Raw genomic sequence first — 23,948 nt, 5'->3', positions numbered from 1 at the left:
TTTAGGGGTGAACTTCAGGGACCTGCTGAATATTCAGAAGCGGGACTGCCCCGACTTGGGGCCATCATTGAGGCACTCGTGGCCAAGCCTGTGGCGGCATTTACCGCAGGACACCTTAAAGGCATCAGGCTGATTGCACTTGGGCCGCTTGGCCACACTATCATGGCTATCATCGTGGATGGTCTCTGTGAAGGCTGGCCACGGCGACGAGTGCTCGTACTTGGAGCGGCTGGAGAACAGCTAGAGCCGCCCTTAGCACACACGTAGACAGCGGGTTCAAAGTGATTCTGGAAAAGCTCGCCCCGGTGAAGCTGCAGAAAGACATTGTGCTACCAGGTTCCCATCCCACTCTCACACTCCTACAGCTCCGAGTGCACTGACCCCACCGCACACATCTTATTTTGGAGTAAAAAAACACCCGGCAGGCCGGATAAATGTCCTCCGCGGGCCGCAGGTGGCTCGCGGGTCGTAGTGTGAGGACCCCTAATATAGACACTTGGAAGCAAAAGAGAAGCATGAATTGGCCAGGCTTCTTGGAGGAAATGGTCCATGAAGTGTTGTTCAGGTTAGATTTGAAAGTTTTGAAGAGAGTGAAGCAGGGACCAATAAAAACAGGAATTAGGACTGAACAGTTGTGTTCATGAAGAATTGAAGAGTCTAACCCAGGTATCTTTTTCCTGGGAATTCAGGAAAGTTCCCCAAAGCAGTCATCCAGGAAATATTAAGGGTGATGAAGAAAGAGGCATTGGTGTGGTGTATTACTCATACCAGTGGTGTCCAAGGTTTGCATAATCAGAATATAAACACTGACCATTGCCTATTAATTTAGCCAGATTAAAACCTTGCTATTTGAGATTGGAGAAGGAAAATACTGTGTGTATGTATGAAAGGGCAATGTTTCTATCTTTTTGGGGGGCAGGAAACCAATTAAGAATGTTTTAAATTAATAAATCAAGAAGCAGCATATTGCTTACAAATAGAGAGGTGCATAGGAGAGGAGGAAAGTAAAGGAGTGGTTAGTTACCTCTGGGAAACAAAAGGAAGGCATGGGAGTAGAGGAGAGGACTTCTTATTTTATTTGAACTATGCGGATTTTAAGGAGCCCTGAGGGCATAGTCATTACACTATGGGCGGCTAACTGCAAAGTCAGTAATTCTAAACTCCAGCCTCTCTGAGGGAGAAAGATGAGGCTTTCTAGTCCCGTAAGCAGTGGAGGGAACTCAGAGGGGCAGTTCGAACTCTACAGGGTTGTTATGAGTTAGCATTAACTTGAAGGCAGTGGGTTTGGTTTTGAATGTGAATTTTAGAGGGTTGAGGTGTAGTCCTGTCACTAGTTGAGTGTGGGTCCTACAGACTTGGACTGGGTAACACTGTCACAGGGGTGACACCAACTGCTAAAAACAATAGCAAGTCAAGTTTAAAGCGATACAAGTATAGCTTTTGTGAAGCACACCAGTCGGTACATCATGAGGTGTCACCGGGACCGGGTAACAGGCACCAGAAGATCCATAACAAACAAATAAAAATATATATATTGTTGAGAATGAGGGGTGTCGGAGCAGAGACCCAAAGCCCATCTGTCGACAATGGAACATCCTCCCATAGCGGGGTCTCAGAAAAGGGATACCCAGGGTGCAATGAAGCAATAATGGAACACACAATAGTCCTCTGGTTCCTTGAGGTTTCCTCCCCCTCTCCCCCGCCACTGTCATGACCCCAGTGCTGCTTCTCACTCTGGACTTGACCAGAGCATGTTCACAGGTATAGATAAGAGATAAAAACTCATGATACACAAAATCCAGGAACAGGCATGGGAATAGCAATACCAGACAGTAGTGGGAACGGGTGGGGAGAGGAGGGGAGGAAGGGGGAACCGATTGCAATAATTGACACATAACCACACACACACCCCCTCCAGGGGGACAAACAACAGAAACTATGGGGGAAGGGAGACAGAGGTCGGTGTGAGATATGAAAATAATAATAATTTATAATCTATCAGGGGGCCATGAGGGAGAGAATAAAAGAGGAGCTGATACCCAGGGCTCAATAGAAAGTAAATGTCTAGAAAAGAATGATGGCAACATATGTACAAATATGCTTGATACATTTGATGTATGGATTATAATACGAGTTGTAAGAGCCCCCAATAAAATGATCTTTTAATTAAAAAAAAAGAAAAGAAAAAAGTATAGCTTTTATAGTTTATCAAACATAAATAAATTTAAAATGCTACTTATACTTCTGTGGGGAATAGTCCAGAGGGTGATGGAGTGAATGAGTAAGAAACCTTGGGGGTACTTGGATTTGTCGTGTTGCTTTTGATGGGGAGTCAGCCTGCTAAAGTGCCTTTCTTTTTAGGGCAAAGCCTGTCATGTAAAGGAGACCTGTTGGTGCCGCAGGTAAGTGTTAGGCTGTTACCTGAAAGGTTAGTGGTTAACTGACAGCAGCTGGTTCTCCACGTTGCTATCTGGGAGAAAGATCTGTTGCCATCTGCTTTCATAAAGACTTATAGAAATTCTATGGGGCAGCCTTACTTTGCCCTATACGGTCAGTATGGGTCTGAATAGCCTTCTATGCAGGGCTTTTCCTTCCTCTTCATCCAGAGGCAACAGGGGAGGCAAGGTCTCCAGCTCCATATCTCATTGACGGTCTCAAGGGAAACTCAACTCAACTGACTGCCATCAAGGTGATTCTGACTCATAGTGACCCTGAAGGTCAAGATAGAATTGCCCCTGGGGGTTTCTGAGATTGCCACTCTTTACTGCGGTAGAAAGGCCACCTTTCTCTGAATCTCAAGGAAAGAAGGTCCAAAACCCGTTTCAGTTCATCCTGTTACTAATTGTTCTCATGAAACAGTAGAAATGATAAATATGAGCAGTGAAGAAGATGAATCCATTTTACAGCATTCTTACACTCAGGCGTTGGACCTATGTGCCTAACTCATTTTCTCTGGTATGGACTCTGTGTATTCATTTTTATTCCAGATGGTCCATCAGCCAGCTAGGAAACAAACCAACCAAGAGATCGTGGGGAAGACTAGGTAGTGTTATAAGTGGGAAATATTGCATTTCTGGGACTTTTACAGGTGGAGGAGACCAGTAGACATCAAAAGAAGTGCAGAGGGCAGCAGTGTTTCAAGGGTGGAATTCTCCCTTTCCATGCAGGAGCTGAGTACAAGGCCTGGCCACGGAACCGCATGCGTAGCCACTACCTGTTAGTGGAGGCTTTGCTGTTACAGTGTTGGATGGGTTTTGGTAGAGCTTCTAAACTGAGATGGAGTAGGAAAAAAAAGCTTGGCAATTGACCTATGGAAAACTATGATTTTCTATGGAAAACTATGGTCACAATGGTCTATTTTCACAGTTGATGGGGCCCCATGAGTCAGGGCAATATGACAACGGAAGTGAGAATTCCTGAATGGTACAAAAGGCTAACAGTCTGGGATCTGAAAGATTGGATGTTTTTGAGTCCACCAGAGGCTCCGTGGAAGAAAGTCCTGGTAGTCTTCTTCCACAAAGTCCTCCACCTGGAAAACCCAGCGGAGCACAGTTATACTCTGACACACACGAGCTCACTAAGAGCGAGAATCAAGCCAATGGCAACGGATTTATCTAAGTGAACCTAGCTCTACAAAAGCTAGGCTCTTCTTTTTCCAGACAAGTAGATCATCAGATTCCTGGGTTTATTTTGAACAGACCCTCTTTAAGGTCCTTTGTTTCCTCTCTACTTGAGAGAGTTAATGTTTATTGTGCCAACCTGGTCGATAAACACATGTGGGGTTAATTGAAGGGCGGAGGGATGAATGGCTCGTGAGCCTCGCCTTTCTAGTTCTCGGGTCTCTTGCTTTCTGATGGTCAGACCAAGGTTCAGCTGCCTTAGCCAATTCCCTGCCTCCGCTGGCAAGGCTCACTTCCTGCAAGACATCCCTGAGGAAAAGCCGCATGGACCTACCCCAATGCAGCCGTGGGTGCTGGAGCAGCTGTGTGGAGACCCCTGCCAGCGCTGTGATGCTTACAGGTTCACTGATTCAGCTTTCCTCCTGCAGTTGTCATCATAGTGTGTATTTTGTGAGATGGAGGAGGACTTTGTGGATTGGTGTCAGACATATGGGCTAATATTGGACTTGTGGGTTTGGGTAGCACTTGGTTGGGATGTTTCTTGATGCACAATTAACCTTTATATAAAGCTCTCTCTTCTACATATGCGTTTCTGTGAACTTGTTTCTCTAATGTACCCAGACTAACACACTACTATATACCCTTTTTGTCTTAGATACTTTCGACATATTGTCAGGAGAGACCAGTCCCTGGAGAAAAACATTGTGCTTGGTAAAGTGCAGCGAAAAAGAGGGCAGCTCTGCACAAGATGGACTGACACTGGGGCTGCAACAATGGGCTCAGGCAGAGGAACAATTGCAAAGATAGCGCAGAACAGTGCCCTGTCTCATTTTGTTGTGCATAGGGTCGCTATGGGTCGGAACCAACTTGATGGCACCTAACAACAACAACATACCCATTTCCAAAAAAAGCAGGGACCCAGGGGCTAAATTCTCCAGACCCAAGAAGGTGCAACAGAAGTTACTTCAATGTGTTACTCCATCTCCACACACTGACTACGGAAGCTTCCACAAAGTATAGCCAGGTCAGAGCCATATTACTTGACAGAGGAGAAAATCTGTAAGCAGTGTTTTGACATGTCCTGGGCCTCATCATTCTCAATAGCGCTTATCCTTAAAAAAAAAAAAAAAAGTCTCTTATCATACTGGATTTCTCCTGAGAACAGCAAAAGATTTTCTCTTCCTTTTTTTCTTCCCTCTTCCTTCTGCTTGCATCAACGTTGCTCCAAGCCCAGGCTTTGGACATTTGAATTTATAAAGAACCTTTTGTCTCAGGCAGGAGCAGCTAGAAATGGGACCTCCTGATAGGGTGGCTTGTGATGGATCAAAAGTTCTAGGCACCCCGGTGGCCAAATCTCTTTATCTGGCTTTTTCATAGCCAATTATCATTGATAAATAGGATATAAAATATTCAGCAATAATTAATAAGAGCCCACACTTATGTCTCAATCTCTTTGAACATCATTTCTACATGCCATCCACTCTTACTTCAGAATGGTACTGTACGATTTGGTAGCCAGCGACAAACACAATGACTACGTAAGTAAAACAGAGGAGGACCAAGCAGACTCATACAGCAAACAGAGGAGCCAGAGAGGAAAGAACCAAGCCAATGTCAGCAACTGGGTATGATTTGGTCGGTTGGCTGCGGCAGGTAATTATGGTCTGCCCTTTGGACATGGTGTGGAGCTCAGTGGATGATCTGAGATGCCAGAGGCAAAGAATTAAAGGTTTAGAGGTAAGTCCTGGATGAAGTGCTGTCACCAATTGCTCTCCTTAACCATGTACTCAGATTCACTGTCTGGCCTGAAGGATGATTATGCTCAAGATCTTAGCTTTATATATCGGTCCATACCATAAGTTCTGTCTTGGCCAGAGTATTGTATCATCTAGAGTTATCAGTGAAGGGCATTCCTAGCCCACCCTTTGGGTGTCCCTCTCATGTATCCAATGTCTTGTTAGGTTAAAATATGGCAAGAGTCTTGCTCTGAGCATCGTGCCGATGGAGGTCTTCAGAAGAAGCTTCCGTGAATGACTGTGAACTGCATCTGAGGACCACAATTACCAGCTGCTTCGCCCTGCTGGGAAGGCCATTGATAGGGAATAAAGGTAAGGGAAAGAGAACGAGGAAGATGAAGGGTCTCTACAGCTGACCTGCTTTCATATACGTCCATAAGGGAAAGAGGAAGAGCAGACCTTCTTCCATATGTCTCCATAGGTTCTTCAGTTTTTCCTCAGGTGCTAATTTGTATCAATATTTCATCTTTCCAGAGCTGGCATGAAACTTCTTCAATATGTCTTTTTTGAAGGCAACAGCAGTTGATTTAATGATGAGTCAAGTTCAGTTTGACTTCTGAGTCTGTCTTCCCAACAAGAGTAGAGTTATTTATATCCCGTACCTCTTCAAAGTTTCTTCTCCTTAGTCCCAGCTGATTATCACATGGCTTCTCTCTTTTCTAAGCACCTTTGTTGTTGTTGTTAGATGCATGTCATGTCTGACTTCCAGCGACACTGTGTGTGCAGAGTCAAATTGCTCCATAGGGCTTTCAAGGCTATGGACCATACTTGAAGCTCTTCATTTGGAGCTCGAAGAGCCCTGGTGGCGTAGTAGGCTACCCGTTGGGCTTCCAATCACAAAGTCAGCAGTTCCAAACCATCAGCAGCTCCCTGACAGAAAGATGAGGCTTTCTATTTCCTAAGAGTTACAGTTTCAGAAACTCACCGGGGCAGTTCTACTCTGTCCTCTCAAGAGTCTCTGTGAGTTGGAATTGGCACAATGGCAGTGTTTGGTTTGGTATTTGGGGCTACAGATGCTAGCTTTGTAGGGGCTTTGAAAGTTCCCATCTCCTAGGAGGTTATGGATTACATTTGTCTCTATTACAGGACTCCACTGGGTGGAGTTGGTTTATGTTCTTAGCAGCTCACCGAAAGGTTGCAAGTTTGAATTCACCCAGAGCTGCCTTGGAAAAGACCTGAAAAACTAGCCCTTGGAATCCCCCCGAAGCACAGATCTACTGTGGCACACAACAGGATCACCGTGAGTCAGAATCGGCTCAAATGGCAATTGAATTTAATTATATGCATAAATATCCTACGGATTGTCATCCTTTCCTCCCTTTCAGCTCAGATTACTAGGAATTGGCATTTTAATTTTAGATACACTCTCATCGCCCCTTAAAAGAAAGTAATTGAACAACTCCCTGCATTCAGAGACACGTCTGATTGGATCCTCTCTAAATCGTCACAATAACAAATGTCTTGGAAATCTTAGCTTGGAAAAAAGAATTTTCGTTTCCAAGAGTAGGTGTACACAGTCTGGAAGACTTCCTACACACTCTTATTGCCCTCCGTAAAAGTCCTTATTTTCAGGTATCCAAAGTTCTTAATGACCGGTAATAGAACTTACTCCAAAGGCAGTATAAACCTTTCTAAATTGGTGAGGTTTAGGCAGACTCAGTTTCCTTCTGAGCAACTCTGGACTAAATTTCCTCAGACCCCCACTGCTTCTTCGATATCTGTGTGTTTAGTCTTTCCCTCCTTAAGGGGACATCTTTTTTACCTCAATTTGCTTGTGTGATAAGCTGTGTGAGAATCTTTGGTGACTCAGAAGAGAGGAGAAAGACCAGCTCTCAGGGTTCCACATACAGAGGGATGCTGTGGGGAGATAGATAGGTGTTTTTTTTAATGGACCTTTACCATTTGCCTTTTAGTCTTTGCTTATTCTTCACTTACAAGTGTTTCTCTTCTTGATTAGATCCTAAGTTCTTTGAGGGCCATGTCTTTGTAATTTGCATGACGTAAGACAGCGGATCTCTCTCACTCTCTCATTTTTTTAATCATTTTATTGGGGCCTCTTACAGCTCTCATCACAATCTATATATACGTCCATTGTGTCAAGCATATCTGTACATTTGTTGCCATCATCATTTTCATTCTACTTGAGTCCTTGGTATCATCAGCTTTCCATTTTTTTCCCTCCCTTCCCCACCCTCCCTCCCTCATGAACCCTTGATAATTTATAAATTATTATTTTTTCATGTCTTACACTGACCAATGTCTCCCTTCACCCACTTTTCTGTTGTCCATCCCCCAGGGAGGAGGGTATATGTACATGATTGTGATCAGTTCCCCCTATTCTCCGCCCACCTTCCTCTTCCCCTCCTGGTATCACTGTTCTCATTATGGGTCCATAGGGGTTTATCTGTCCTGGATTTCCTGTGTTTCCAGCTCTTATCTGTACCCATGTACATGCTCTGGTCTAGCTGGATTTGTAAGGTATAAATGGATCATGTTAATGCAGAGGGAGGGGTGGGCGGGGTTGGGGGTGGGGAGGATAGGGAGTAGGAAACATTAAAGAACTAGAGGAAAGTTGAGTGTTTCATCGGTTCTATACTTCACCCTGACTGGCTTGTGACCCTTGTGACCCTTCTGTAAGAGGATGTCCAATTGTCAATAGATGGGGTTTGGATCTCCACTCTGTACTCCCCCTCATTCACATTGATATGATTTTTTGTTCTGGGTTCTCGATGCCTGATACTTGATCCCATTGACACCTCATGATCACACAGACTGGTGTGCTTTTTCCATGTGGGATTTCTTGCTTCTCAGCTAGATGGCCACTTATTTATCTTCAAGCCTTTAAGGCCCAAAACACTATATCTTTTGATAGCCAGGCACCATCAGCTTTCTTCACCACATTTGCTATGCACCCATTGTTTTCTTCAGTGATAGTGTCAGGAAGGTGAGGATCACAGAATGTCAGGTTATTAGAACAAAGTGTTCTTGCGTTGAGGGTGTCCTTGAATGGAGGCCAATGTCTGTCTGCTACCTTGATGCTTAACATATAAATATGTTTCCCCATCATCATATATAAATATATTTACATATGTACATGTCTGTGTTTAGACCTCTATAAAAGCTCTTTGCCTCCTAGTTCTTTCCTCTATTTCCTTTTACTTTCCTCTTGTCCCACATCATGTTCAGCCTTCCTTCAGGTTTCAGTAATTTCTCTTGGTTACATTGCCCTTGATCAAGCCCTACCAGGTATCCTATGCCCTCCTTGCCATCGATGTTAGATCACACCTACTTCCTTTCCCTGCCTCCCCTCTCCCAGGTCCCCCCGGAAGCATCAGTCCCATTGCTTTCTCTTCCAGATTATTTATACCACCTATCTTATCTAGATAGACATGCAAAGACAATAATAAGCACTAAAACAAGGCAGAGCAAAACAAAACAACAAAAGAAAACCAAAAAACCAAACAACTAAACCAATGACAAAAAAGAAAAGAAAAGCTTATAAATAGTTTCAGGTCTGTTTGTTGATCTTTAGGAGTGTTTTACGTCGAGTCTGATGAGGTGCCACGCTCTGGCCCCAATGTCTATTTTTGGTATTCCCCAGGGACTTCATTGCTTTGCTCCTCTTGTTGCTCTATTGCATGTCCTTACTGTTTCATGCCGGTGGGGTAGGGTCAGATTGGGTGCAATTCCCACAACTGTGACTCCAGTGTTGTCCCTTGTAGCAATATGGGTCAGTGAGGGACATCTTGTCTCGTGGTGGGGCCAGCCCTATGGTCCTCTCTGTGCATTGGCTGCTCTGAGCAGGAATATTGTCTTCAGAGATTGGTGGGCCAGGATGTGTTCCACTCTCTCTCCTTCCCTCTTTGTTTGCTCCTGAGACATGCCTCTCTCCTTGAGCTATAGCTTCAGTGCTGTCCTCTGAAGTGTATTCTTCTGGGGTGGGGGTGGGGAGTGTTGTCCACATAGCTGAGATTGGGGCCAGCCTGCAGACTCTCTATTGATTCCCTGCTTCATGTTGCATTCACATCTTGGGGCCCTGGATTAAAGTCTGGTCCCTCTGTCCCTCACCTGTTGACATATGAACAACACCCTCCCCTTGGGTGGGTTAGTGCCCTGTTCCCCCACTTTTTTTTTCCTTCTTTTTTTCTTTCGTTTCCCCTTCTTTTTAGTTTGCTGCCATAGGTATCCCTGGATTTGGCCCCTGCCATAGTACCTGGACCTCACCTCAGGAATGTATATATACAGTAGCTTTTCTCCTATGCCTCTTTTGCCTTTTTAAGCTTACCTCAGAGGACTCATGTTGTACTTATCCTTTTGTACTTGGCTTACTTCAATTACCATGGTTTCCTCCAGTTCTCCCCACGTGGCGATGTGCTTCATGCGTTCATCACTGCTTTTTAGGGGTGTATAGTACTCCATTGTATGTATGTATCACCGTTTTTTAATCCATTCATCTGTTCATGGAAATTTGGGTTGTTTCCAACTCCTTGTGATTGTGAACTGTGCTACAATGTACATTGCAGCACAGATGTCTGACCATGGTTTATTTCTTGCCTCTTCTGGTTATATGCCCAGTAGGGGGATTGCTGGATTATATCGTAGCTCAATTTCCATCTGCTTTAGATATCGTCAAATTGATTTCCATAATGGATGTACATACCTACAGGTCTACCAGCAGTGGACAAGAGTTCCTATCTCACCAATACAGCGTATCTTTTGGACAAATTCTTGGTTAATCCTTTCTAAATGTCTATTTCTACTTCTGATAGTTTGGGATATTAGTAGGTTTGTTCTAAAGACTGAGCGAGCTAATGTAAACCAATAGACCCAGTTCTTGGCATATAATGAGCAATCAACAAAATTCTAGCTATTTATTTTTATCACAATCTTATACAGTAATTATATATTTTTGAGTGGATGGATGATATCCTCACTAGCTGGAGCAAGCAGTTATTACAAAAGCATTTCCCCAAGATTCTGGTCTGCCAAATCTTCCTTCTGGAATTAGGAGTTGGGGATTTCCAAAGGTTGAAAGCTCCACCTCTGGTCTACCTTTGTCTGATCCTCCCTGTGATACATGATGTTTGCTCAGAGGGCTGATACCTGACTCTTTTCTGGAGTGAAAGCCCAACTTTTGCTCATAGCCTGTCGCCAATAGCAATGTTATTTCTAGAAGGATAATCCTTATCTTGAGGGCTGCTTTCTAACATAAACAGCCAAGAGAAAATAAAAGAACACCTTCCCCACATCAGGCAATGGAGAAATAAAGATGTGACGAGTCACTGCTTTTGCACGCTCAATTACTTGCCTGAGTTGTGGGCCGGGTTCCTGGCTGCTTTTCTTTGCATTGCTTGACCTTTAGACTAATGTCATTAAAATACATACCCAGTACCACATAAATGGTTTTCAATGGCCTGGCTGCTTAGGGAGAACTCATTGACATGCAGTGTTCAGTTACTTATGCATGTGAAAAAAGAGATTAAGAGTCCTGTTTGACATCATTTTGCTAGTATCACATTTTGTGATATGACCCCTCTATAGATTAGTGACCTCCCTATGGATTGTTGGCCTCAGGTGACACTATAGCATCTGGTGTCTCGTTCTCTAGCAACCATGTATGGAGATATATCCAGGGCCAAAATGTTCTCTGCCTTTTTCAGTTCTGGGCTTGTTGCTGACTCACTGGTTGGAAACATGATGTTCTGCTACGTATCTTTGTTTGTCTGAATCCGATTGTTTCCTTCACCAAATCCTTGATTTTGTTTGAATGTAGACTCTGCGGTTACATGAACAGAAGCTCAATTTCCCCTTTATCTTCTTCTCCCTCTTTGCTTCTAGAAAGGGGAAGAGACTATAAACTCCTAGACTGATTCTGAACCTGAAAAACCAGTCAGGGACCAAATGGATACGAATGTCCTTTGCATTGAGTTGTGTATTTTTGGTGATCACAAACAGATTCCTACACTTTTATATTTTAACAAATAAATTCAATTTCATTGATTTGTTGTAATTGATGCCAAAGAGAAGGAGGAAGCAAATGCATATAGGACATGTTATTGTTCTCTGAGGATATAGATAATTGTAAATTGTAGCATGAAAATCATAAGGAACACCTGAAGAGCATGCCTTTGAAGAGATCGTTATATTCCATGTCAGAGATAAACGAAGAAGAAGGGCAACATGACTTGAAATAGTAGCCTCCGTCATATGAGTAGGGTTGCTTAGGACCAATTCCTACAAATTTAGAGGTCGTTTCCACAAAATGGTGGGGTGGGTATGAGGGTGGAGGGACTTGTAAAATTTCAGAAAGTATTCACATCTTTAACCTAGAATTGTCCTTAGGTGCATTTTCCATCCTGTTCTTTGGAACAAATCTGTGACGGTGCCAGCTCATGGATACCAGAAGGTAGAGAGAGCAATGGAGGGCAGTTTTCTATTGGGCCCATCCATATGGCCAGACTATCTTGCTCATGCAAACCTATCTGCAACCTCACTACCTGTAAAAATGTATTATTGTTGCTATTATGTGCTGTCACATCTGTTCTGACTCGCAGCAGCACTGTGTACAATGGGAACAAAATACTGCCTGTCCCTGCATCCTCCTCATGAGCATTTCCATGCTTGAGCCCATCGTTGCTGCCAACTGTGTCAAGCTGTCTTCTGAGGTCTTTCTTTTTCACTGAATTCCACTTTACCAAGCGTGCTGTTCCTCTTCTGGGACTGTTCCCTCCCAGTAACACGTCTAAATCAAGTGACACAAAGCCTTACCATCTTCACCTCTAAGGCACATTCTTGTTGTACTTTTTCCAAGACAGATTCGCTTGTTCTTCTGGCACTCCATGATATATTCAATATTTTTCACCAAAAACGTAGTTCAAAAATACCATTTCTTCTTTGGTCTTCCTTATTCGCTATCCAGCTTTTGTATTTAGAAAAGGTGAAGGGATATATCATGGCTTGGGTCACACCTTCAAAGTGACATCTTCGATTGTTAACACTTGAAATGAGGGGTTTGCAGCCGATTTGACAACACCATACATTGTTTGCTGTCTTGACTGTTGCTTCCATGGAACTTGGTTGTGGATCTTAGTAAAATGTAATCCTTGATTTCAATTTTCTTCTGTTTATAATGGTGTTCCTTATTGGTCTAGCTGTGAGGGGATTTGCTATCTCTGTGTTGAGGTTTAATCCATACTAAAGGATTAAATCTTTGTCTCCATAATATATCTATAGGTATTATATATTTTACACCAAAAACTCTCAAACTTACTGCCATCAAGTTGATTCTGACTCATAGTGACCCTCCTCCTGCTCTATAAACAGGGTAGAATTGCCCCAGTGGGTTTCTGACACTCTAACTCTTTATGGGAGTAGAAAGCTTCATCTTTCTCTCTCGGAGCAGTTACCTTTTTATGTCATTGTTGTTATTAGCTGCTGTTATTAGTCCCCGATGTATGGTAACCCTATGAACAATGTAACAAAGCAGTGCTCAGTCCTGTAGGATCTTCATGATCAGTTGTGGATCAGACTGTTGTGATTCATAAGCTTTTGGTGTTTGATTTTTCAGAAGTAATACCTTTTATGCCGAAACTCCTAATGCAATTTCACTTAAGGCTATTGGTCTTGGCATAAAAGAGCAGCCCTTTGGGCTGGAAGTGTATGTAGTATGGAATTGTTAGATCACAATTCTCCTTGTCATCATTTTCCACCTCTTCTTTGGCTTCCAAAACCCCATCCAGTTTGTAGACAATCTGGTTAATTTGCCCTTGTCTTTCCTCTTACCCACCTTCAGCAATATCCAATGGCTAGTGCAGGCTCTCACTATCTCCTTCCTAATTATTCCCATACTTGTATAGCTCATCTTCCAGTCTCTGGGAGTTATCTTTCCCCAAGCATATATTGTGTTTTATTGGTCAATTGAAAACATGTGGTGTCTCTCATTGCTTATATAAATTCCCAGTCTTTCAGCAAAGCATCCAAGACCTATGCAATCTATCTCCCAAATCTCTTCCATGTCTAACTCCACTTAGCATTTCCCCCAAACACAAAGTGCTGTGGCCACCCTTGATCATCATCCCAGACTCATTCTGATTTTATATTTCTTTGGCTTTGTGATAACTGCTCTCATGGCCTCATTGTTCTAAACAACAACAACAACAAACTTGTCTTGAGTCTAAATGTTCCCTCTTCTGAATGACTCCTTCTATTCTCAGAGTAAGAATTTTATCCTCAGATTTGACCTCTTAGGTAAATTTATTTCTCAGTTATGTATAGTGTGCTTTGTTTTGTAGTTAATAGCTTGGCTCTATGTCTGCCACCATGGGCTCTGCCAAAGCAGAAACCAGGCTTTATTTATACAACTCCTATATGATGTTGATGTCACAGGATGGTGACTTTTTGTTTTTATCTTGTATACGTGGCCACAGCTCTTATTCATATTGTATTTCCATTGTTTGAAAAGTGCGCAGAAATTGTTTGATTGTTGGACAGAATGAACTAAGTGGCTCCTTAAGAAACAGCTCTTCCCCTGTGGCTCTGGGATTTAATTAGGAAAGCGTATTTATGTTTTGGACCTGTCTTGCTTTTCTTCCAGATGTCCTGGCAGGAAGGCAAAATGTGTTGGAAAGAAAAACAAAACAAACAGACAAACAAATCCACAAAGAATAGTAGAGATTGAAGTTTGAGGCGAGGAAGAAGAAATTCAATGAAATCAGAACCTTTACACTTTTGAGGTCCCTGCCTTCCTGCTTGTTGTCCCATTGTGTCAACACACAGCAGCAGCTTCATCTCTGTGCCAACAAGGCTGTATAATACTATCTACCTTTCGCGCTGAGAAAACAGCAGCTGTAAACACTGCCTGAGAACAAGAAAGCTCTATATCCACAGCCCAGTTCTTCGGTGCTCTAATCACTTCCAAGATCGTATCTCCCTCTTTCTCAGCCTGTTCCTCTGCCTGAAAGAGGGGCCTCCTATTGTTATCAGCACTATTTTACATATGGTAAAAACAAGACGAACAGAGGCTAAGTGATTTGTCATTGGTTGTGTGAGCCAGAGCCTGAGACAGCCAGAGGAATGTCTTCATTCCCCGGCAATTGTTTCTGGCCTCTGGGATGCTGGTTGACTCCCTCCTGAGATCCTGTAACTGGTGTGGGAAAACCTTGGGGAGAATGTCAAGTGAGCTGTCAGTCTCGCAAAATGTACATGTTGGCATCTGACCAAGAGAGTTCACACATAACTATAACAAGTGTAAGGGAAGTGGCAGTTGCCCGTCTGTAATTGTATGCATTCCTTCAGTCAACAGATGTTTCTGTAGGCCTTGTGTAGACTTGAATATGCTGGCACTCTGCTGGTCCCCGGGGTTATGATATTGATTGTGATACTCATTCTTCCTGCCTTCGAAGGACAACCACTCTAATAAGAACACATTAAACAAGGAAAAATAAGATTCAATTGTCATAATGGATCAGTTATTTTCTTTTAGGATCTTGGACTCATCCATTACGAGTGTTTTCTACCCAATACCTCTGGGTACGATAGTCTAGATCCTTCTTAAAATGCTTTCCAGCTCCAGCTACCTCCAGCACTCCCCCAATTCTCCTATAAACATACAGTGCTCCAGGCCCACTTGACCCATTGCCATTCTTGGGTCACTCCCTCAGTGTTAACATTGCTGTAGATTTGCTAAAATGGACTAAACTTCTCATTGGAAAACCTTGGATATGTGGGTACATACACAGCGACATGGAAATGCTTGCCTAGTGAACACAGGTTTGGGAGGATGGTTGTTATGGTGCTTATTCTAGATATAGCAGGAACATTACACAGATTTTGCAAACTGCTCAACTCTTTCATCTTATGGATGTGATATGTGTTATATATTCTTTATATGGGCCCGTAACATGGGGGGAAATGTGCTACTGTTACAAATGCTTGTTACTTATTACTGTGGTTAAGAATTTTGACAATTAAGCTAATGTAGTGAATGAAGTGTTGCATAAGAAGACTTGATGCTTAAGCTGTCAGTATTTTGCTTCAGTCACGGTATTTCGCTAACCCCAGTTTTCTCATCAATTGCGTAAGCAGAAATGATCAGATGTTCTCTCCTGGATTCAGAGCAGGGTTCTACCGATAGTGCTCCAATCTGATTTTACCTAAGGAAATACACAGCAAACCATTTGCCAATTCAACAGTTCCTACCTGTACAATTCATTGACATTGACAATATTCTTCAGGATGTTAACAATCATCCTTTCTCTCTTTTAAAGTGATTCTTCCCCATTTAATTTTATTAGCATTTTATTGGCATGTAATTCATGAAACATACAATTCAATGGTTTAAATAAAGAGTTGTGCTCATCAGCACAATCAATTTTAGAACAATTTCTTCATTCTTATACCCATTATTATTTGCTCCCCATTAGTCCCTATTCTCCCTTCCCACCCTAAGGAATTACTAATCTGGTTGCTATCTCGATGGATCATCTATCCTAGATTTCATCCAAAGAAAATCATACAAAATCCCCAACAACAACAACAACAAAAAAAAAAAACATAGAAAAACCTCAATTCAAAAGAAAGCAAACGATAATAGAAACTAAAACAAAATTTTTAAAAAATGAGTCAAAATGGAAGACAAATGATAACATGTTAAATTTTAACCTAAGTATGTCTCCAGCAATTCACTCTCCAACGTACTCTGTCTGAGAGCAAGGCTATTCACATCCCTAGTCAATGATCTAGGGATCATAGAATTTTTCAAGACCAACAAATTCTTTCTGGCAAATACTCTTTTCAATAACACAGATGGTGTGTTAGGCAGGGTTCTCTAGAGAAACAAACCAGGGCACTTATGATTATATATATATTATATGGATAGGTTTTTTAATTTATTTTTTTATAGTTTTTGAGAGTGTAAATCTTTATTTTTTTTAAAAGATTTTATTGGGGGCTCTTACAGCTCTTATAACAATCCATACATCAATTGTATCAAGCATATTTGTACATATGTTGCCATCATTATTTTCTAAACATTTATATTCTATTTGAGCCGTTGGTGTCAGCAACTCTTTTTACCCTCCCTCACTTCGTTCTCAACAATATGTTTTGTTTGTTTGTTTTGGGCCTTCTGATGCCTATTACCTGATCCCATGACACCTGATTGCACAGGCTGGTGTGCTTCTTTTATGTATGCTTGTTGCTTTTCTGTTAGATGGCTGCTTGTTTCATTTCAAGCCTTTAAGATTCCAGACACTGTATCTTTTTGATAGCCAGGTACTATCAGCTTTTTTCACCACATTTGCTCGTGTACCCATTTTGTCTTCAGCAATCCTGCAGGAGGGTAAGCATCACAGAATGCCAGGTTGTTAAAACAAAGTGTCCTTGTATTGAAGGATTAGAGGCCCAAATTCAGTCCACTTTCTCAATGTACTGTCATATAAATATATGTATTTATGTCAATACCTCTATTTTTATGAATTAATACATTTATGTAAGTGCACACCTATGTTTATACCTCTATCCATAGCTTTGCTTCCTAGATCTTTCCTCTGTTTTATGGATAGGCTTATACATCAAGAAGGAATATAATGGCTAATTAGTCCGTATAGCAGTACAGAGGGCTGAGTTCAATTCACTCACATGGAACAGTTAATACATTGAAGGTCTTTCAACTCACATAAGCTGCCATCCAAGGTTGAGGAAGCAGACAGCAGAGTCTACCCTCAGGCAAGACAGGCAAAGCCAGTCAGCCTGAAGGTAGCAGACAGTAGGGTGGGACAGACAGCAGCAGTCAGTAGCTCTGGAGATTAACAAAGGAGGCCCTAATGGGGTCTTGAAAAGTATGTAAGGTGAAACAATGTACGCACCAGGAGTTTGATGAAGTAGGTCTTGATGGAATGGGTTGGCTCAGCCCACAGTAGTGCAGCAAATTGTTGAAACAAAGGACTAGCTAGGCAGCAGAGTGCTGTTCTGATCACCAGGGAGAAACAGAGAAGGGGCAGGCCTTGGAAAGCAATTTATCTCGTTGCCTTCCAATCAAGCTGTGACCTCATTAAACTCCTCCCACATGTTCCCATGGAGACCTAGTTGGCACAATAAACCTAACTATCACAGACGGTGACTATCTATGTGGAAGTCTCCATATGGAATACAAAGAAATCAAATGGACAACAACTATGGGAAGAGATGATGGCAAAGTGCAATAACAGCAGCCAAAACAGGGCCAGGACTGACTGCAGAAAAGAGCACTAATGGCTCCTATGAAGATTCAGGTTGAAACTGAAGAAAATTGAAACAAGCCAATGAGAAACAAACAAACAAATCAAGTTTGATTCTATCCCATCTGAATTTCAAGAACAAGTCAAGAACAGATTTCATTCATTGAGCACTACTGACAAAGGACCGGGGGAGCTGTAGGATGACATCAAGGATATTATACATGAAGAAAACAAAAGGTCATTTAAAAGACAGGAAAGAAAGAAAAGATCAGTGTGGATGTTAGAAGAGACTGAAACTTGCTCTCAATTGGAGGGTAGCTAAGGCACATGAAATAAATGATGAAGTCAAAGAGTTGAACAGAAAATTTCAAAGGGCAGCTCAAGAAGACAAAGTAAAATATTATAATGAATGTGCAAAGACCTAGAATTAGAAAACCAATATTTAAATATTTTGAGAGTATTTAAGAGCTCCTTTTCAAATGAAGTAGCTCTTTCCAGTTATTTTTCCCATTGGCCCATCTATTTCTTTTGACTAATTTTAAGGCTATGGTTTTAGTAGTCTATATGAGTTGGCCAGCAAAACCCATGCCAAGTGCTATTGAGTCCATTCTGACACATAGTGACCGTACAAGACAGAGGCGAACTGCCCCATGATTTTCATGGTGGTGTAGTGGTTACGAGTTGGGCTGCAATGTGAAAGATCAACAGTTTGAAACCACCAGTCATTCCTTGAGATAAAGATTCGACTTTCTACTCCTATGAACAGTCTCAGAAGTTCTACTTTGTCTTGTAAGGTTGCTATGAGTCAGCGGTAACTCACTGGCATTGAGTTTGATTTGGAAACTTTATGGAAGCAGACTGCCACACTTTTTTTCCCCATGGAGCAGCAGATGGGTTTGGACTACTGTCCTTTCAGTTAGCAGGTGGGCACTTAACCACTATGTCACCATTGCTCCACACTAAGCCAAAAAGCTCCAACAGAAGTATCTTCTTATCCAGAAAATGATGGAAAGAATACGCAGTCAGTGTAACAAAAAGAACTAATCGAGAGCAACCATGTAGGAAGTAGCATATGATCATGAAACAATAGTATAGAAGGAAGAAATCTAAGCTGTTCTGCGGGCATTAACCAAAAACAAGGCTCCAGGAATTGATGGAATACCCATCGAAATGTTTCAACAAACTGATGAAGCATTGCTGCGTCTTTGCCGAGAAATTTGGAAAACAGCTCCTTGACCAAATGATTGGAAGGATCCATATTTATTCCCATTCCAAAGAAAGGCAACTCAATAGGATGCACAAATTACAGAACAATATCATTGATATAACATGCAAGTAAAATTTTGCTGAAGATCATCTAACAAGGGTTGAAACAGTACATTAACAGCAAATTGCCTGAAATTCAGGCCAAATTCAGAAGAGGACTTGTGTTATGATATCTGTAAGAGCTCCCAATAAAATGATTAAAAATTAAAAAAAAAGAAGAGACCACAAAGAATATCATTACTGAGGTCAGATGGATCTTGGCTTAAAGCAAAGAATACTAGAGAGATGTTTACTTGTGTTTTATTGAGTATGCCAAGGTATTTGCCTGTGTGGATCATAGTAAATTGTGGATAGCCTTGAGAAGAATAGGAATTCTAGAACACTTGATGGTGCTCATGTGGAACCTGTACACGGGTCAAGAGACAGCTAAGAAAGACTTGCAGCTAACTGGAAACCCAGAAACCAAGTCACCCCTTTCTGGACTCTGCAATGCCCTTTCTAGAGCCAGGGCAGGGGAAATGACTCAGCAATGCTGCTGGGCTCTGCAGCACAACACTTTACCTTCAGGCTCATACGTTGTTCAGAAACCTTTTAGAGGGGATGGACTTGAGGAAATTGTACCTTTCATCCACCAAAGAAGGAGGCCCTGTGTGGTGCAAAGGATTAAGTGCTCAACTACTAGCTGCAAGGCTGGCAGTTCCAATCTAGCTAGAGGAGCCTTGGGAGAAGGGCCTGATGGTACGTTTACCAAAGGTCGCAGTGTTGAGGGCCCAATGGAGCAGTTTTATTTTACTTTGTGCATAAAGGATTGCCATGAGTCAGAATCAACTCAACAGTAACTAGCAATCAGCAATCATCCATCAAAAGAGGATTTTGCCAAGACTTCATCTTTTTGGAATGGAGAAGTGATTTAAGTATTCCCTTTTGTATTTGTTGCCAATTCACCCCAACTCTAGTCCTGTCTGATTTAAAAACAAACAAACAAACAAACAAGCAAAAAACACCTCCCAGCCATCGAGTCGATTCTGACTCATATCAACCCTATAGGACAGGATAGAACTGCCCCTGTGAGTTTCCAAGACTGGAATTCTGCTGGAATAGAAAGCCCCATTTTTCTCCCATGGAGTGGTTGGTGGTTTCCATTGCTGACCTCCAGGGCTCCAAGGTCTAGTGAATAGGACTATGGAATTAGCTTAAAACAAAACAAAACAAAACTCCAAAAGCAAACAAAGAAAAACAGAGCATTTAGCTTTGTCCATAGAAGCTTATCCTTTATTTTTCTCAGTATTAAGAATATTTGCTATATCTTGCATTTAAATACATTTTTGCTCTTCTGAGAAGGTCTGGAATGAAATTTACTTTAGAAGAAAAGCAGAAGTGTTGGTTGATAGAAGCCTGCTGGATAATATGTGGGTTGTACTTTATTCAGAACACTTACAACCATTTAGTATGATATCAAGTTTTAAGGTCTGGGTACCTTTTCGTACCGCTCAATAGGCGAAGCAGTCCAAAGAAGAGGTCGGCTTGACTGGCAGTAGCTAACAAAAAAGCATTTTGGTCTTCCACCAAAATTGTTAGGGACAAACATGCCCAAACTGACATTTCCTTAGCAAGTCATTTTTCTTGTAGGAAAGGGTTTTAAAAGAGTCTACTCAAAGATGTTCACCTTGCTGGTTCAAGAGATGACTTATGTTTGAATTCAGCCAGTTAACATGAAAACGTCATTGTCCAGACCCATTTCTCAGGGAAAGAATTGTCCTTTGAAAGGCAGTGTCTTCTTGAGGCTGTTGAGGCTGAGTAACAGCTTCTCTTCCGGGACTATTTGGATTTTAAGTTCCAGAGCAAAAAAAAAACTTTAGCATTGGTTGACAAACTGGGTTTCTGAACAGGAGTTTCTAAAGCTGCTGTGGAAACTTTAATTATGCAGGTCCTGTCAAAATCCATCTGGTTAATTCAACTGTTTCTGGGTAAGGTACTTTTTTTTTTCAGCAATGTTACTTGATGACTCTCTGCTGGGACTATGAAATTAGCTTTCTCCCCAGGCAGACTTGATTCTTAGGAATTGCGTGTTGGACTGAGGTGTCGATAGAGATTATTCGCTTGGTAGCTGATTTGGTGAAGATTCTTGGGCAGCTTGAGGAAATGCTTCTGGTAGCTTCATTGTAATACTGACTTCATAATAGAATAGTACCTGTGATTTATAAATAAACTCCAAATACTTGGCAGATCTATTAGTAAATCTGTGCTTTTAGCCTTTGTAATGTGCCACACCTAGACAGTTGGAAAACTGTTATGTTCAGCAATATTTACATTTGTGAGGCGCATTTGTGGATTTCTTTGGCGTGGGGATTGGGAGGAAGTTGAGGCAGTTACTAAATGTATAAACATTGCTGGTGCCTGCATCTGGGATTTTCCAGATAAACATCAGATATTGAACTCTGTGCTGTCTTCGTAAAAGAGTTTGATGATGCTCGCTGGGCCAATTAGAATAAAACGACTTTTCAGAATCAGTGACACCATGGATGTCTTAGAGATTTAAAATCAACAACATAAACACCTTACGCTGATGGTAAATAAATATGAGAACATGGAGTTGGTGGTGATGATAGTTTTATATCTGCATGAAGTCTGTAGTGAAAAGGCCTTTCAGAAACAAACTCCTCTTCAACCAGTAAGATAAAGAACTCTTCTAATTTTATGAGGTCTTCAAACCAAGAAGGTTTCGCTGTGAGTTTGTGGAAACAAGTCTCCTGGGCCTTGACATTGGGAAGGAAGAAAACAAATATTTTTCTGGGTTACTTCTGGATAATAGATACTTGCTCTATAATCTGAAAAGAGCGACCTAGTGTGTGATAGCTTTCAATGAGTTAAGCACATCCTTTCCTTTGGATTTTCCCTATTTTCAACCCTTGACTCGTGTCACCCTCCGAGGGCAAATGTGTGGAGTGAATGCTTGCTGGCAGATCCTGGCTCTGCACTCTCCCTGTAGCTGGGGGCTGGCTGCTCCTGTCACAGTGTGGCCTGCTGTGGAGGCTTCCATTCTGCTTGACAGCCCATCCTTACACTGCTCTGACTTCTTCCTCACCAGACTTAGTTTGGATCTTCTCCATTCCTTCTAGTGGTGTCTTCAAGACAATTGCTCTTCTCGCCTCACAGAGTGGTATCACTAAGGTTAGTATCCCCCAAAGCAAAAACTCATGATGTCACCTTTCCACTCCCATGGCCCTCTTCCTCTGTGAGACCATGCAGAATGCTTAGAATGTTTATGGTTAATTTTCGTCATAGAACAGCACAGGGCAAGTATAGCTATAAATTACTCTTAGATTGCATGAATATTACCAAAAAATTCTTCTATAAAATCTTTCTGCATGGATTACCCCTGGAGGAGCTGCAACATTATTAGTAACTGGGTGGAAGCCTTTACAGTTTTCCCCCTTTTCCCTTTATTACTACTGCATTTTAAAGTAAAGTTATTATTATAGGTTCACAAACACTAAGTACTACAATATTGTAGCTAAAACACAAGAACACTTGACACAATCAGTAGCTATAAAAACACCAGAAGCAACAAAAATCACAGTGAGTGCTTATAACATATGCTTGATTTTGATGCAGAGGCAATCATGTGATTGGATACATCATTCTAATTGGTTAATTGTGTTAGTCCAGCTAGACAAGAGAAACAAATTCATAGATACTCATTTGTGTATAAGAAAGAGCTTTATATCAAAGAGTAATTGTATATTAAGAAAGTATCTCAGCCCAGTTCAGTTCAAGTCCGATATTCGCCCATATATCTGAAACCAGTCTATAAATTCCTCTTCAAACTCACACAGCACATGCAATGATGCCAAATGCAGGAAGATCACAGGCCAGTGGGTAGAAAGTCTTATGGATCCAGTGGCATTGGAAGCATCTCAGCACTGGCATGGGGGTAAGGGGTGGGGCTCCACTTGGCTCCTCCAGCTCCAGGGCTGCGACTCCATCAGCTTGACTCCATGTGTCTTGTCATCCAAAAGATGAAGCAGAGAATGTATCTGGCCTCCAGTGAGATATTTATCTCTTTCATGCCTCCAAATGAGGTCATTAAGCTGTGACCTGATTGACAGGCTAGACTCCACCCTTTCACACTTAAAAGTCTAAAGTTGACACCAGATCATGTAACTACCATAGTCATAACGACAGCTCTGACTGGAGTGTATTAGAAAGTCCCCAAATGAAATTAGTATAGAATTTTAGTCTTGTAGGTATATTGTAAGCTAAGTTTATAGAAAACATTTTTATTGTTACAGCTAACTACAAGGATATTTTTATTTAAAAAATATTGCTTATATATATATATACTGCTGAAGCACAGAAAATTTTTTTATATACTGTTATTGTGGTGTCACCCTCTCTGACAGTGCTACTTAGAGTGGTCTGCACCCACTACACTTCTTTAATGATGTCATTGCACTCACCGCCTCAATGAGTTTTCAGGTTTTCAAAGATAACAGGAAATACTGATTATTATAATGAGATATTACTGTGAGATGTGAGCCCTGACTTAAACTTTCTCTGTCTGAATTCTGGTGATCTCTTGTTCTGATTTCAAGGGAACATAAAATTTTCATGAGCTGTTCCTCACATTTCAGTGTGCCTACGGAGTATATTGCTATTATTGTTAGCCGCACAAGATGTTGGGACTCGAGATACAGAGGACTTTTAATGGTTAATTTTAGGAAGTAGATCACAAGGCCTCCCTGTTCTGCCTTTGTCTTGAAGCTCTACTAAACCTGTTCAGTGTCATAGTAACAAGGAAGGAGACAATTCTATCACTGAGCCATCAATACTCTTTGCCCTCACATAAGGTGAGGTCAAGGAATCTATATTCTAAATGCTCCTTTGGTGATTCTCATGCTTATGATCTGAGGACAAACTCTAGGAAACATTAATGCTTTAGAATTTCAAAGTAGCAGGAACTAAGTGACTAATGCACCCAAATGTTCCTTATTTTATAGATAAGTAAACAGCTTAAATCAGCCCATTAAACCAGTTCTCCTAAACTTTGT

Source organism: Echinops telfairi, unplaced genomic scaffold (assembly GCF_000313985.2).
Source record: "Echinops telfairi isolate 266 unplaced genomic scaffold, ASM31398v2 ScPeMD7_70;HRSCAF=299, whole genome shotgun sequence".
Taxonomy (NCBI): domain Eukaryota; kingdom Metazoa; phylum Chordata; class Mammalia; order Afrosoricida; family Tenrecidae; genus Echinops; species Echinops telfairi.
The sequence above is the reverse complement of the archived record's forward strand: the minus strand, read 5'-3'. Positions refer to the sequence as shown.